Raw genomic sequence first — 16,054 nt, 5'->3', positions numbered from 1 at the left:
ATCCCAAAAACTGCTCAGTTGAAAAAAACCAGACTCCTTAGGGGGGAGGGGGATTTAAAAACCCTCCAAGGTTTCCCTGGTAACATCCATTTGCACGCGGCATGGGAAGTGATCTCATGGAGGACCAGAGATCCTGGAGACATCTTCCCAAGCGGAGACCCCCGGGAGAAGGGTTAACAGCTCTGCCAAGTTCTCTTTAAACCTGTCCTGTTCCGTCCACCCCAGCTCGGAGCTAGCGTGTGCTTTCCAGTGAAATGATCTGGGGCCGCGCTGATTTGTTTTTCCCGGACTTATTTCCATTTAAATCGGCTGCCCTTCGGAGCCCCTCCGTCTTGCATAATGCAGGAGCTCTTGAAGTGAAATCAATCGGAGCTCGAGCTCGAAGGAAATGGATTTGTATTCGCATCCTGTGTGGCGGGCTCTCTGCCAGGCACCTCTGAGCTCGCGGGGTGTTCAATCTCTGATTGTGGGAGTGTGCATGTGTGTGCACGTGCAGAGGTGTCCCCAATTCAAGTCCATTTTTTCCTGCTGCTGTGTGGTCTTACTGAGTTTCCCAACCTCTCTGTGCCGCCATTTCCTCATCAGTGAGCAAACAACGAGGGTGGCCCTTTATTTCATCACCGGGTTTGCGGAAGCATCCTCCTTGACCCTCCACCCAAGCCCCCATCCCTGTGCGGAGTGGGGAAAAGGATTACTTATCTTGGGCCCTGCCTCATCCCACAGGTCCCCACAACTTTCCAAAGCCAGGTGCAAGGTCGGGGACAGAGGGCTCCGTGCTGGTGCTGCTCAGGCTCGGTCCAGGCTGGGGCCCACACACTTGCCTGGCTTCTTGTCCCACTAACCTCCTGCAGCCCCGCTGGGGGCCAGGGAAGCCAAGTCGGGGTCTGGTGGGCAGTGGGGACTCCGCGTTCTCGGAGGCTCCAGGAGGCTGGGATAGGACATCTGGCTGGACCTTGGACCTTGGAAGGCCAAGCTGGGAAAGCGTCCAGGCCCCATCAGTGCCGACACCCCCCCACAAAGTCCTCCGGGAACCCAAAAGCCTTTCTAGTGTCCACATCCATCCGGAGGTGTAGGTGTGGGTCCACCCCACATATGTGCCCCTTCCCTGGAAGAGACTCAGAAAATATGTCCAGGTGACCATCTGCTTCATCTGGTACCACCTGCTCCCACCCAAGGTGACAGTCCCACACTGAGGCCTGAAGGGACCGTCTCACCCCAGTTTGTCCTGCTGAGTTGGGGTTTGGTCCCTTCCCTCCCTGTGTGTGGCTCAGGGTCCCCAGACCCCAGAAGAGAAGCCCCTTCTGGCAGGAGCAGGAGTGTGCTCTGCAGGGAGGGGCAGGGCCTCGTGGCTGAAGTAACTCCCCAGCCCTCAGCTTTGAGGCAGGTCTTATGCAGACAGAGGAAACTGATCCCCTGCCCAGGCAGTGAGAAGCCTGGCTGTGGGTGCCCACAGAGGCTACCTGGCTGTTCCGCAGGGTCCATGATGTCAGACCTGAGCACAGCCAGCGCCCAGCATCAATGAGAGGCCAGGGGCATCATCTAGCCCCTCTGTGCCTCCATTCCTGGCTCCCAATGGGGGTAACACAGGCACAACTGTGGGTAGTATCATGGGGCTAAAATGGGCTAAAAAGAGAAAGTCCGGGTGGGTGAGGCTTGCAGAGCACGGAATGTGTGCTTCCTGTGTCCCAGCCCTCCCACCGCCTTACCTGGAGGCCACATTGTTTCCCTCCCTGTCCAGAGTGGGAAACCCCTGGCATGGGAGGGACGCACCCAGAGACACACAGGTAGGTGGGCCCTGGTGGTCCTAAAGCTTATGTAGTCATAGGGCTCCCGATTGATAAATAAAGGAAGATATAGCAATTTTTTTTTTAAAAAAACAAAGCATATGTGCTGGTGAGCTGCTGGTTTGGCCTCTCGGGCCTGGACAGGGGCCCTGGCCGTGAAGCTTGCGCCTCACCTCTGCCTCCTTTCAGTGAATCTGCCTTTGAATTTAGCTTGCCAGACCCCCTCCTGAGGCACCCCTTCTGCAGCCCAGGGTCTCGAAGATCTCTGTGCAAGCAGGCTTGACCTGAGCTGCCTGGACCTGCCTGGTGCTCTAGGGGGCTGTCTCTGGGCCCCTAGCCTCGCCCAGCACCCCACCTGTTTGTGTGTGTGTGTGTGTGTGTGTGTGTGTGTACTGGGTTCCCCCTTAAGCCCATGCTTCCCAGCCTGTGCTGAGCTGTAGGCCACTTCTGGGAAGGATGGGCTAGGCTCAGCCCTGGCTGGGAGTGACCCAGTGGCAGCTTGGCAGGGGACACACACCCTTGGCCTCAGAGCCTAAAGGAAGGTGGGGAAGCAGATGAGGGGATGGAGGGGCTTTGGGGGGAGGCCTGGGAGACTCACACACAGGCGTCTGGGAGACTCTGCAGGTGTCCAGCGTCCCTGCCATCCGCCCAGCTGGCACTCCTCTAGGGTTCCCAGTGCAGCCAAAGACAGCCCACAGGTCATCTCAGGGCACCACCCAGTCTGTAGGGAAGAACAATGACCTACCGCCTTGCAGAGAGCCCCAGGATGGGAGAGCACTTGATGCAGTGTGGTGGGGGGAGGCTTGGGAGAGGCCCAGGTGGGGCTCAGGGCTCGCGCTCCCACTCAGCCCAAAACCTTGAGGCACGGCTGGTTTCCAGGGTTATGGGCACCTGTACAACCACACAGGTGCTCTGCTTCCACGCAGAAAGGCCCTCCTTCCCTGTCACTGCCTTGAAAGTCATGATGCTTATTAATTTGCATATGCATTTTCCCACAGAATTGTGTAGCCACAGCAGTCTGCAGAGGAGAGAGCCCTAGTTCCCAGGGAGGTTGCAGAGGGCCTGGGGCACAGCTAGGCCTCCCACCCTGTGGGATGGGCCGGGCAGGACGGAGGGGAGGCTTGTGGGCCCCACCTCCACCGGCCAGGCAGCCCCTGGCGGGGTGTGGGGTCAAGGCTGGGCGGGAAGGTTAAACAAGCAGACCGCAAGGGGGCTGGGGCTGCGCAGGGAGAGTTTGCAGCCAGCCCAGCTCCAGGCCAGTCAGTGGCCCCACTGGGGCCTGCTGGGGGAGGGGAGGTCATCCACCAGAGCAGAAGGCCGCCTGGAGGCCTGGGGTTGGCCGCCTGCCCCATGGCCCCCAGGAGTGATAAGCGCAGAGCGGGGAGCACAGAGCGGCAGGAGCGCAGGGCCCACCCGGGCTGGCCTCGGTAAGACTGGGGAGACCCAGGCAGGCGGGCCGGGGCGGGGCGGGGAGGAGGTGGCAGCCGGGAACCCAGGCGGGGTGGCCAGGGACGGGGGCCTGAGGGCCTCAGGTCAGTGTCCGAAGCTCCCAGGACCCCTGTCCAGGTGCCGCCTCGGTGGGAGATGGTGGCCTCGTTTGGGGGAGAAGCTGGAGCCCTGAGCACTGGGCCAATAGCCAAGACCCAGGGCAAAGGCGGGGTTGGTCTTTGTTCTTGCTGCTGAAGCTTTTGGCCCCTGGTGGGGACCATAGGGACAGCGGGGATGATAGGGACGATAGTGACAATGTATGCAATGTATGCCGCTGCTGGCAGGCAATGTGTTGGTTGAGGGCAGCACTGGCCCCTCAAGGTTGTGGTCGCTGTGGCCACAGAGCCAGAGCCGGTAGGTGCCACAGGCACTGGGGCTCCCCACCACCTGGGCTTGGGGATGGCCTTTGCTGTGCTTGCCGCAGAGCTCTGCCTCTGCTCAAGGCCTGGGCTGTGGCCTGCAGGCGACAGGCCCTGACCCACTTAAAGACAGTATCACTCCCTGAGGTCCCCTCAGGGAAACTGAGGCACGTACAGCCTCTCTTCCTGTCTGCTAAGACTCAGTTTCTCTGTCCGGGCTGTGGAACCCAAGGCAGCCTCTGGCAGTGTGGCGAGGAAGACTCAGGGTGGCCATGGGGCAGGAGAGCAGAGGTAAAGGGAGAGATTGATAACACCGGTGCCACGCCAGCAGCTCTGGCCCGCACTCCAGCCACAGCCCAAGACGCAAGGGGAGCACCCACCCTTGGGACAGGACAGGTCAAATCCTGCTCTGAAGGCCCACAAAAGGCTGGGCTGTGGCCTCAGGCTTTGGGCAGCGATCCGATTGTGTCACTCAAGGACATAGGTCCTCCAGGGCTGGGGCCAAGGGACCCTGAGACCAGCTCCGTGTGCCCACATTGGTGCGTGGCCCTGGAGAGCATCCGGGGGCCCAGGGCGTCCCTCTGGGGAGGGGCCTGCAGTGGGAATGGAGGGGCTGGTGCAGAAGTCAGCCCTGCCCCAGGTCATTTCCCAGAGTGGTTTCTCCCTAAAGGCTTAACACTTATTGTGCACTCTGATACCCAGCAGTCCTGGGCCATCCCTTCCTGCTTTGTGCCAGGTACGAGGGCTGGGGGCCTCGACTAATGGACCCCAAGGCACGCCCGGGGTAAATGACCTCAGGACGGGTGCTGGGTGCCCGTTAACTTGCCACTACGGTGCACGCCCACAGCGCGTGGTCATTGGCCTGCGTCTCCGTGGTGGAGACAGGTCAGCAAGTTGCTAGGTTCCCCTGACTCGCCTCGGCTGAAAGAATTGGAGGAGACATTTTCTGGAGCCAGGCGAGGACCCACGGGGTTGAGGGTGATTCTCGGCCCGCAGTCCCAAGCCACCTGTTGTCCGCACAGCATCGCGAGTGGGAGTGCGGCCATAGGTGTCCTCCGTGGAGAGAGCAAACCAAGTCCAGGGAAACCAACTAAGAAACCCCGAGGGAGGCGCCGATCCTGCTTAAAATTTGCACAAATGCTGCAGGCTGGACGAAAGGAGGGTCTGGGGCAGAGGACCCTGGTGGTTTCAGTGGATTCGTGCCCAGAGGGTGTGGTGGGAGCCCAGTGTGGGGCCCCGCTCAGCCTTGCTCCCCTGCTGCTGCTGCAGGAGGCCCCAGCTCTCCAGCCTCCGTGAGTGAGTGCAGCGGGGGTCGGAGGGTGTGTTTTCAGGTCTGGTCAGTGACCGCGGGGACGGCCCACTAAAGGAGTTGTCGTGCCCATGTTTGAGGGGTGACGCCATGCTCCATGCCCGAGCCTCAGGCGAGGCCTCCATGAAATGGGACTAACCCGGCTGCCTGGGTGATGACGCAGTGGCCTTTGGGGGCGCAGGGGCTTGCGGGGCTTCTCTGGCTCCCCTACTGCCCCAGGAGGGCCTAGGACCGGAACAGGCGCCCTGACCGCCAGCTCTGCAGACTCCCCGGTTCTGCTCTCCCGGCCAGCACCCTGCCCTGGACCCCAGCACCGCACTCCAACAACACTAGGCATGAGCTGGGAAGGAAGAGCTGGGTGGACTTGGGCTCAGGGCTGTCTGGAGGAGGTGACTTGCAGGCTGCACTGGGAAGGGTAGTCCCTCCCACTGAAGGGTAGTTCCCTCCACCATTCCTCCTCCCCCAGGGTCCCCAGGTTCTGTTTCCTGCTAAGGACAGCGGTGAGGTTAACAGAGGTGGCTGCCAACCGAGATTCACTCCTTCCGTCTGCAAATACTGTTTGATCAAATTCCTTGTGCCCTGAGGATGAGCACAAGGCTTCGGGAGTGGGTCGCGCAGGCAGTGAGCAGGTCAGTGGGGGCACACTGCACGGTGTGAGGGGCGAGAGAGGCAAGAGGTCCGGGAAGGTGTCAGGGAGGGAGGAGGAGGATTTGAGCTGGGCCCAAGTGACAGGAGAGATCCCTCCTGCCCTGCTGGGGGGTCAGCGGAGATGTAAGGCACAGGATTTGGTGTCACCGTGCCCAGGCAGTGGGCAAGGAACGGCCTGTGGCCAGTGCCAGGGTTTAGGAGGCAGGATGAGAGGCAGATGGCAGGATGCAGGTGCTGCAGAGCCTCTCCGAACAGCTAAGCCCTGATCCCCACCCCGTTTCTGTGCCTAGAGGGAGATGCAGGCATGGGCCGGCCCTGCAGCTGCCCACAACCTCCCATAGGTCAGTGCCCACAGGCACAGGGCGGTGGGTAACCCAGTCCCTGCAGCAGCCCTGCGAGGTCAGGACCATCCTTGTCTCCAGTCTCTAGAAGAGAAAACGGTTCGAGCTGCACAACAAAATAGCATTAAACGCAGGGGAAGGAGGTGCTCCTGGTCTGGGGTCCACTGTTGAGGTCAAACCACAGGGAAACACCTCACAGTCTGGGGGAACAGCTGACTCTGGGGAAACTGAGCCCCACGGAGGCCAGGTTCTGCCCCCAAAATCCAGTGCATTCACAGCGGAACTAATGGTTGTGGGGGGCAGGTAGGTGTGGTGCCTGAGGAGGGGGAGGGGTGAGGTCCCAGAGGACCCCACCTCTGCGGCTGGGCACAGCCTTGGAAGAAGCTGTGGGAGCCGTGGGGGCGACTGCCAGGGCCAGGGCCAGGACAGCACTCTTCCACTGCAACTGGCCTGCCACCTGCTGCACACCCTGGGGACGGGAGCTCGTAGGGCCCTGGGAGGGCGGCCTGGTCCAGGGCGGGTGGCGCTGGGGTTAGCTCTGACCCAGAGCCGCTGGGGGAAAGGTGCGGAATTGGCTGGCGAGGTAACTCTGGGCGGAGCCGGCTAAGCCGCTTAAATCGAGAGAATGTAAGTGTGTGGAGCCCAGAGGGGCCTCCCACCGTCCACCTCACCTCCTGGAAGTCCCTTCCCTGGACGTCCTTCCCTGGACACTGGGGTCTGGGGCCAGGGATGGCACCTGTAGGAGGAGGGGTTTGCTGTGATGCTCAGCTGCTTGGCGCCTGTGTGGAACCTCAGAGTCGGGGTGCTTGGCTGGGGTTTGCCCCTTTGCTCCCTGCTCCTGCCGCTCCCGCAGAGGGAAGTCCCTGTGCTCTTGGCCTCTGCGGCTTCCCTTGGCTCCCAGGGGATGCGACTCAGTGGTTAGGTTCCGGGGATGAGCCCACTGCTCCAGGGAACTGTCAGGAGGATGTCCCCAGGGTTTCCAGGGGCAGATCCCGGGGTGCGTGCCATCACCTCTCAGGCCCTCCGCTTTCCCCTGGCAAAGCCTGGACACACGTGGGTCTGGCCCCAGGACTACACGTCAGCCGCAGGGAGGGGTCCTGTGGACTTAGTTTCCTTTCCACTGTGTGCTGGCTGACTCTTCTGCCTCGGGCTCCGCTGAAGCCCCAACACCTCCCACCAGGAGGGAGGGAGGAAGGGAAAGAGAGAAGGGAGGAGGGAGGGAGGGAGGGACTGAGCCTGTGGGAGCAGGAGGGAGTGAGGGAGGGAGAGAAGGAGGGAGGGAGGCAGAGGGTGGAGCGGGACAGAGGGATGGAGGGAAGGAGCGAGGGAGGGGGAATTTGGGGGAGAGCGCCCACCCTGCACTACACCCAGTAGAGACTTCTCGGGAAGCTGAGCCCCACAGCGGCCCCAGAGTTGTGACATCCGGCACCCCGTGTTCACTGGTCTGCGACTGAGGCTCTGGGCCCCCCTAGGCAGGGGCTGCGGCCCACTGCTCCCTCCACCGCTGGTTCCATTGCCAGGGTTCGGGGGATCCTCGAGTCCCGGAGGCAGGGGAGTCCCGGAGGCAGGGAAGCGGACCTGAGAAGCCCGAGGCAGGCCTTAAGACCCGGAGAGGCAAGGCGGAGGCTGCAGAGTCTCCAGGAAGGAATGAAATGCTGTCGTCCGTCCCCGGGGTGGGACAGAGCAGAGCCCGGGGCGAAGGCAGGGTGGTGCTGAGGCTTCAGGGCTTCAGGACCCCCGCAGGGAGTCCAGGCCTCCCCCACCTCCTCCGCTGGCTTAGACTTTCTGATTTATTTCCGAATATATTTATTTTGTCCGTGTGTTTACTCTGCTCTGCAGAGCTGTCTCCCAGAGACGTTAAGCAGAACCCCTGGGAGGAATCACCCCCTCCCCCACCCTGGGGTGCACCCCATTCCTGTCCCAGGAACCTGCCTCTCCCTCCTTGGAGGTGAGTCTGGCTAGGAGACTCACAGCTCTGCCTCCACCGTGGGGAGCCCTGGATCAGCGCCTCTCTGGGGCTGCTTCCCCATGGGGCTGCCCGGGGAGTAGAGGCCTGGGACTGGAACCCAGGGGGCCAGGGAGGACCTGGAGCTGGCTACAGGGAGCACACTGCCCCTAGTCTTGACTCATAGCGGGACAGCCCTTCGTTTGCTTTCTGGAGAGGCTTTTGGATCATTTTTCATCAGCCTGGCCAGGAGAAGGCTGGGAAGGAGGGCTTCAGGGGTGCCCATGCACCCCCAGCACCCCTCTCCCCCTCCCTCTCTTCCTAGGGCCAGGTAGCTCCTGGAGCCTGGGTTCCTCCTGCAATACAGGGTGTTGCCCAGTGTACAAAGCATCGTGGGGTGCACAGCCTGTTGGGGAAGGCCCGCCCTGGGGGGGTCTCTGTTGCTAGGCATTGGGGAAGTGGTGGCCCCCTCTTTCCGGGCACTGACTTTTCAGCTGCGCAGATCAAACAGATGTCTCAGTCTGCCCTCATGGTGTGTGTGCCCAGTGAGCTGCAGGGAGTTGGGGGGTCTCTGGTCCACTCACCTGCCTACTGAGAAACAGATGCTGAAGGAGGCTAAGGCCGGACCTTGGGCTTGGGGTACCCTGAGGCCGGAGACTGGCTGCTGACAGCCTCCATGTCTCCACTAGTGACCATCCCAGGAGTGGGCAGGGCAGGGATGGAGCTGCTTTTGGACGCCCTGAGCAGCCCTGTGGTGGTGGTGGTAGTGGTGGGTGCTGTGATCCTGGTGCCTAGCACACCCCTGGGGACACCCATCTCTTGGTGTCACCTGGAGGCGTTACATGAAGATGCGGGGAAAGGTCTGTTTCTGCACACTTTCCAGGAGGAGCTCCTCCCTGGGGCGGAAGCCTCCACCCACCAGTGCAGGAACCAGAGGAAGCAGCCCAGGAAGCCATCAGATCTCCTTCCCCGTCTGGGAATTCTGACCTGAAAGTCAGGTTCAGTCACAGCATCACTGGCCTCTGCAGGCAGCGTGCCGTGCCCCCAGGGGTGCTAGCAGATTACCCCCTGCCCTCCCTGACCCATTTTCCGCTCAGGGAGAGGGACCAATGATGTGGGACTAAAGTCTTAGCAGCTCCCGCACACCCAGCCACTCTGAGCTTCCTCCAGCCCCGGCTTCTCAGCTGCCATTTCAGTAAGTGATGTTCCCCTTCCATGGGGAGGAGAAAGAGTGGCGTTCAGGAAACTCATGCTCCAGGGGCCCAGCAAACAGCTCCTGGTTGATTGGGCCCTGATGGAAAGACATTTTAGTTCTCTGCCCTCCACCTTGCTTCTTGTTTTAGGAAGAGTTAAGTGGAAAGTGTGTGGATTTCCACCAAAACATCTACAAGAGCCACCAGACTGGACCCCCCCTTCCCCTCCCACTGGCCTCCTGCACGGTGCAAGCTCAGAAACAGCCACCACAACAGAGAAGCCTGGCCGCCCCTGGATTCTGAGGCTGCTGGACTTGCACTGGGGCCTGGTGACACTGTATTATCCTTCATGGATTCTGAAGGCCACTTTAGGTCCTTGGGGCTCAGGGATCCTCCTTCCCCCTGGCTATGCAGGACCACGAAGAGAGGTCCCGAAGGACGCTGGGGACTCGGGACCCCTCCTGCACCCCACGCCTCTCTCTGGTGTAATAGGTCATGACAAGTGTTCACCGTCCACCCTGTCTTCCCCTCGTGGCCAAGGCTGGGTCCAAGTCCACTGGGCTCTTTCCTGCGCCCCGAGTGGAGCCTTGATGCCCGGCTGTATCACATCAGTAGTTGTCGAACAAATGATAGAACAGATGGAGTGGCTGAATTTCTCGGAGCCCAAGTCCTTAGTCTGTGGACCAAGGGTAAAGCTGGCCCTGGCTAGGGCGTGCAATGAGCCACAGGGACCACCCAACCACTCCCCTCGCAGAGCCCTGGGCCCACCAGTCTGCCTGAGCCCAGGCTGTTGGGCCAAGGTCCCCTGTCCCCCTGCCCTGGCGAGGGGCAGGCTGTGCTTGCTGAATTCCCCTGGATGCAGCCTAACAAGCATTTTGGGGAATGGAGAGGAGGCTCTCTTAGAGCCCACCTCACTTCCACCCCATGGTAGCCCCCAAACCAGAGAACTTGTTTTAAGGCACTGTGTTTGTCCTCGGAATGGTGTGGGCTGCAGGGACGCAGGGAGGTCTTAGGGGAGAAGGTGCATATTTGCGCATCGCTGCCCCAGAAGGGTGTTAACTCGAGCCAGTTCTAGAAGTCTCCTCATGGTGGTGCTCTCGGGACAGGACTCGCGCATCCAGGCCCTGCGTGGCTTCTGCTTTTTAAGCTTTCAGAATAAATTAGCCTTAGGTGGATACCTCCGCTGTGCTGCCGCGGAAAGAAGCAGAATTCCAGCAGAATCTGGTGTATTTATAGATGTAGGTCCAAAAAACTGTTTTGTTTCAGCCTGTCCTCCCCTGACCTCAGGAATGTCACGTAAGGTGATTCGGACACTCAGTGGACACATCGACACAAGACTTATTTTACAGCTGGTTCTGCACACCTGTCTTTGTGCCGTGAGCCACAGGGTGGGGGGTGGGGGCAGCCCCACCCCGCAAACTGCGGCCACAGATCTTTGCCTTCACTGGTGCCCTGTGACCCCTGCCAAATGGGTCCTCTTGGGGTGCTCCAATGGGCTGGTGAGTCCGCAAAGAAACCTCAGTGATCATGAAGAATTGTAAGCACAAGAGGCCTACATGGGCGGCATGCACCGAGTGAGGTTAGAGACCCGGCCACCTAGGGCCACGATGTAGGACCACACCCTTGGGGGCTCAGCCAACAGGCAGGGGAGCAGAGGACAGCGTGGCCTGGGGTGGGGGCAGGGGGCATGGTTCCTGGCTTGCCATCAGTGTCAGGGCACACACACAGTCAGAGGCCTCTAAGGGTCTCAGGCAGGTCTGGATCCCAGAAGCAAGGCTTACACCGCACCCCCTCAGGTGTGGAGTGTTCAGGAAAGCCGCCATGACCTGACACCATTCAATGGCACAGAGTTGGGGTGTTGTGTGACATTGGGTGACCAGCATGTCAGATTTGACAGGCCTGGGAGCTCAGCAATCCAGCCACCTCCCCCATCCCGGGTTCCTCTATCCTGGGCTCCTCCATCCCGCCTGCTCCTACTGCCCCATGCACATAGCTGTCCCCAGGCAGGCTCTGGCCAGCCTCAGTGAGCTCACCCCAAGGAGGGAGCATGGAGAGAAGCAGGCAGAGGAGACCAGGAGGCGGGTGTGATCATGCCCACCCCAGACACAACCCCTGGGGTGAGGCTGGACCTGCGTGTGAGACCCACCCACCCCGCCCCTGTGTGACTTTGCTGTCACTCAGCTCACGGCTCAAAGCCCCCTCCATCAGAGAGGCGCACGCCAGGGGCAGCCCGGCTCCAGCCTCGAGTGTGTGCACCAGCCTGGAGCTTGCCTCTTGCTCGTACTGAGTGGGCTGTCACAGACGGTTTCTCAAACAAGCTGGCCTCTTGTTCAGCTGAGGCTCACAGGCTTCGCCGAGGCCCAGTCTCACTGCACAGCCTTATGAGTGCAAGGAAAGGGGATGGTGGAGCAGAGAAAGACAGAGCAAGCGATCTTGTGCGGTAGTGAGTTCCCTGTTAGGAGAGGTGTGCGAGTAGCAGGCAGATGACCCCTGTGAAGAGGTTTCTACACTGAGACACTATTGGGATCCTCCCTCTGAATTCATCTCCCAGGATGATTTCCAGGTGTGGCTTCAAGCCTGCTTTCTGCAGCCACTGGCCACGGGGTTGGCCTCACCCGGGCTGAGAGCAAATGGCCCATGTGCCCAGGAAGCGGAGAGGAGCCTGGGCCCATGCTGCTGCATCAGAGAGCTGATGTGGATGCAGTGGGGGTTGTGGGCTGGGCAATGTCCCCCAAGATGTCAGGTCCTAATCCCCGAAAACATACAGCTGTGACCTTGGCTGGGAAAGGGCGTTTGTAGATGTGGTTTGTTAGGGATACTGAGATTACCCAGGATTACCCGAGCAGGCCCTAAATGCAATTATACATGCATGCTAGTAAGTGGGAGACAGAGGGAGATCGGACACATGGACACACGCACGCTCACGGGGAGGAGGCTGCGTGAAGATGGAGCCAGGCCCAGGGGCGGCTGCAGCCCCTAGAATCTGGAAGAGGCAGCAAGGCCCCTCCCCGAGAGCACCTCACCCCCACCCCGGGGGCACCGGCCCTACTGACACCTGACTCCCACCCAGGGCTGTGGACTTCGGACTTCTGGCCCCCAGGACTATGAGAGAATACATTTCTGTTGTACGTGGTGATAGATGAGTGTGGGTGAGGGCCCTGTGGCCAGCTTGGTCCCTGGGGCCCCAAAGGCTCAGAGCGTCTGCAGAGGGGCCCAGCAGAAGGGTGCCGGGTCTGCACGCTCCTCAGTCGTGTCTGGGGTCTGGGGTCTGGGGCTCCCCCAGGAATGTCGATGGGGAGGGCTGTCCTCCCCCTCGCGGACACATAACCACGGTAGCAGAGCCTGGGGGGCAGGTGGGCAGGGAGAAAAGCAAAGTTTGCGTCTTGCCCATCTCCTTCAAAATCTTTCTCAAACTTCTGTTATCTGTAGATGCCAGAGGAGATGCTTTCTGCAGCCTCAGTAATAAGATGTGGAGTGGGGGTGCCTAGGTGGCTTGGTTGGTTGAGCGTCCACCTTCGACTCGGGTCATGATCCCAGGGTCCTGGGATTGAGCCCAGAGTAGGGCTCCCTGCTCTGTGGGGAGTCTGCTTCTCCCTCTCTCCCTCCTGCCACTTGGGCAGTCTCTCTCTCTCTCTCTCTCTCTCTCTCTCAAATACATAAATAAAACTAAAAAATAAGATGTGGCATGGTAGGAGAGTACCTCGGGATGCAGGCGCTTTGATTTGTGTGGTCTTCCCCAGGCCGAGCCTCCACGTCCCACCGGAGCAGCTCTGGAGAAGCCCAGGCTTGTGTGCAGATGATGATGGATGGGAAGGGCAATGATGCCATTTTAAATTTACCCCTCCGTTGGGCCAATATTTCATCTCCTCTGGGACCTGCTGAAGAGCTCTCTAGTTTGGGAGGACAGATCGGAGCCATGGGTGCAGCAGAGTGCTGACTGCCTCTCTCCACTCGGTGCTGAGCCTTGGGCCAGGGGCTGGGGGTGGAGGGCTGGGATGGGGTGCTTTTATCCCCTTCCAGTCTGCAAACTGATAATAATCTCACTGACTGAGATTCGAGGGGGCAGGCGAGTATGAGGCGGATGGTCCCTGCTCACAGGGACACAGGAAGAGAGAGAAGGCTTGAATCTCATTGGGGCACACCAGCAGCACGTGCTCCACTAGACTCCAAATGCAGTGCTTTCTTTCTGATTGCAAGCTGCCTGTCCACTCACAGTGGGGCCACGCCAGGGCCACAGAGCAGAGGGGGCAGTGAGACAGTCGTCACCTCACCAACAATCCCTTAACTTGAATGCCCCTGATGCATTGGACATTGCAGCCGCGCACACACGTGTGTCTGTAGGCCTGTGCAGGATGAGATGAGTCTGGGGAAAACAGGGGAAGGGTATGTTAGACTGGCACCAAGGGGCACCAGGGGGACGAGATGGGGTGGGTGGGCAATGAGGGGGCCTATGGCAGCAGGCATAGTGTGCAAGGGACGTGTACGGGGCATCAATCTGTGTGCATGTGGGACATACGTGTGGGTGTGGGGGCACCATGTGTGATTGTGGGTGGGTGCTATGGGTTTGTGCTCCTGTAATGGGAGGTGTGAAGAAGGGTGAGAGTGTATGGGAAGAGGTGTGCATATGGGTGTGGGCATAGGTGTGAGTAGGCACTTATTTGAGTGTGGGGGGCATAAGGGGGATGGGAGTGTGTGCATGTGTATAGGTATGCACGCATGTTGTATGTGTGGGTATGTGCGTGTGTGTGAGGGGTTGGGGATGCATGTGTGCATGTGTGTTGTGTGTGGGGTGGATGCAAGTGGGACTGTGGGTGTATGTGAGGGGGTTGGAGGTGTGTGTATGCATGTGTGTTGTGTGTGTATGTGTGTTAGGGGGGTTGGGGTACATGTGCCTGTGGGGATGTGTGTGTGCATGCGTGCACATATGTAAAGAGGTTGGAGGTGTGGGTGTGCATGTGGGTGTGGATGGAAGTGGGTGTGGATGTGGGGTGTGTGTGAGGGGGTGGGAGGGAGTGTGTCCATGGGGATGTGGGGTGTATGGGAACGGGGTGGGGGGTGTGTGTGCCCGTGGGGATGTATGTGGGGGTGTGGGGGGGTGTGAGCGGAGTGGGGGTGCGTGTGCGCCCGTGGGGATGTGTGTGGGGTATGGGGTGTGTGTGAACAGGGTGGGGGTGCGAGTCCACCCGTGGGGTGTGTGGGGGTGTGGACATGGGCGTGCCTGTGCCCCAGCCTGGGGCTGCCCCGGGGAGAAAAGGGAGGGGCCGTGGCGGAGGGTCAGCGGTGGGGTCTCGGGGCGGCGGGTTTCCAGATGGCCTGTATTATCTCCTTTACATCATCACGTATTTTTCACATTTTCAACTTCTCTGTGTTGAGCATGTATTATTTATATAACATAAACGCTCTTTTTCAGGGAATAAAAGGTTGGGGAGACAGCAGAGGCCCTGTCGGGCCTGGGGAGCTGGGCAAGCACGTGGGGGCGCCCTCATCAGCATGGCCCAGGGGCTGCCTCTGGACCCCAGAACCCCTCGCCAGCCTTGGGGGGACTCCCTCGGTCCTTCGGGATCCCTGGGCCTCTCCCCTGCACCCTCCACACCCAGCCCACCATTGAGGGGCCTGAATGGGCGGTCCCAGCCTCTAGCTCCTTTGCCAAGTCACCCTAACAATTCTTTCTTCCCAGGATATCATTTTGGGACTCTTTTTCCCATTTCTTTCTGTCTCTCTTATTATTTTAGATTGTATTCATTCATTTGACAGAGAGCAAGGGAGAGAGCACAGGCAGGGGAAGCTGCGGGCAGAAGCAGAGGGAGAAGCAAGCTCCCCACTGAGCAAGGAGACCCCCTCCCCAAAGTGGGGCTGGATCCCAGGACTCCGGATCTTGACCTGATCCAAAGGCAGCCGCTTAACCGCCTGAGCCTCCCAGGCGCCCCGCCCCCACAGTCCTTTTTTTTTTTTTTAATCCAGTAAAGCTTGCACCTGGTAAAAAACCCAAATTGCGCCCAGATGCACACAGTGTGACAGCTGGATGCCCTCCCGCCCTGTCCCCGTGGGACGGAGCAGCCAGCAGGCCCTGGTCTCTTGGCGTCTCTTCCCAAAGGCAGCCGAGCTGCTGCAAGTGGGTGCCATGGGGCCAGGGGCCTTAGGACAGCACAAATGCATTGTCCCACAACTCTGGGGGCCAGAAGCTCTGGTCAAGGTGTCCCAGAACCGCACTCCACTGAAGGCTCCAGGTGGGATCCGCACAGGGCAGAGGACCATGCGGCAGTCCTCACCCCCACCCCCGCACCTGCCGCTGTCCCTGTGACTTCAGCTTAACCAGTGACATCTGCAATGACTCTTTTCTCCAAATCAGGTCACGTTCTGCAGTGTTGGGGGTTCAAATTCAACACCGGACTGTCGGGGGATACAGGTGAGCCCGTCACAGCAGTACGCGCCAGAGTGCGCGTGAACAAACCCTTGCACAGTACTTATGTGTGTGTACAGACCTATTTGTACTTCCCCCTCTCCCGTTTGCACACATTCTGTGCCCTCCTGTTGCCTTCCCCGAAGCCGATCTCCTGGGAGGGTGGCGGATCAGAAGCACCGGGTCCCCTCCCCAGCTGCCCTGGGTCTATTCCCAGTCACTGTTCCCAGGTCACTATTCCCCGTAAGGGCTCCCGCTGCTCTGTCTTTCCCATCACAGCAGTCCTGCCGTGGTGAGCTACCCCGTGAGCTACCCCGATATCCTCTGCCCTCCCGCCCCCAGTCTTGGGGGAGGCAGTTTTGTGATCCTGGTAAAGCCCCCAGACAGGGTGTGTCCAGAGCTGGGGCTCCGGGAACTCGCTGGGCTTGCAGGAGGGCTGGTGAGGAGTGGGGCTCCCTCCCGCCTGCCCCCAGGAGCGCCCTGCCCTGCAGCAGGGTAGCTGAGCCCCAAAGCGGACATTCCTCAGCCAGATGTTCACGCTGGCACCCTGTGCAGGGTGGGGGAGGAGGAGGCACCAGCACACCCTG

Source organism: Canis aureus, chromosome 2 (assembly GCF_053574225.1).
Source record: "Canis aureus isolate CA01 chromosome 2, VMU_Caureus_v.1.0, whole genome shotgun sequence".
Classification (NCBI taxonomy): domain Eukaryota; kingdom Metazoa; phylum Chordata; class Mammalia; order Carnivora; family Canidae; genus Canis; species Canis aureus.
This window is presented reverse-complemented; position numbering follows the sequence as displayed.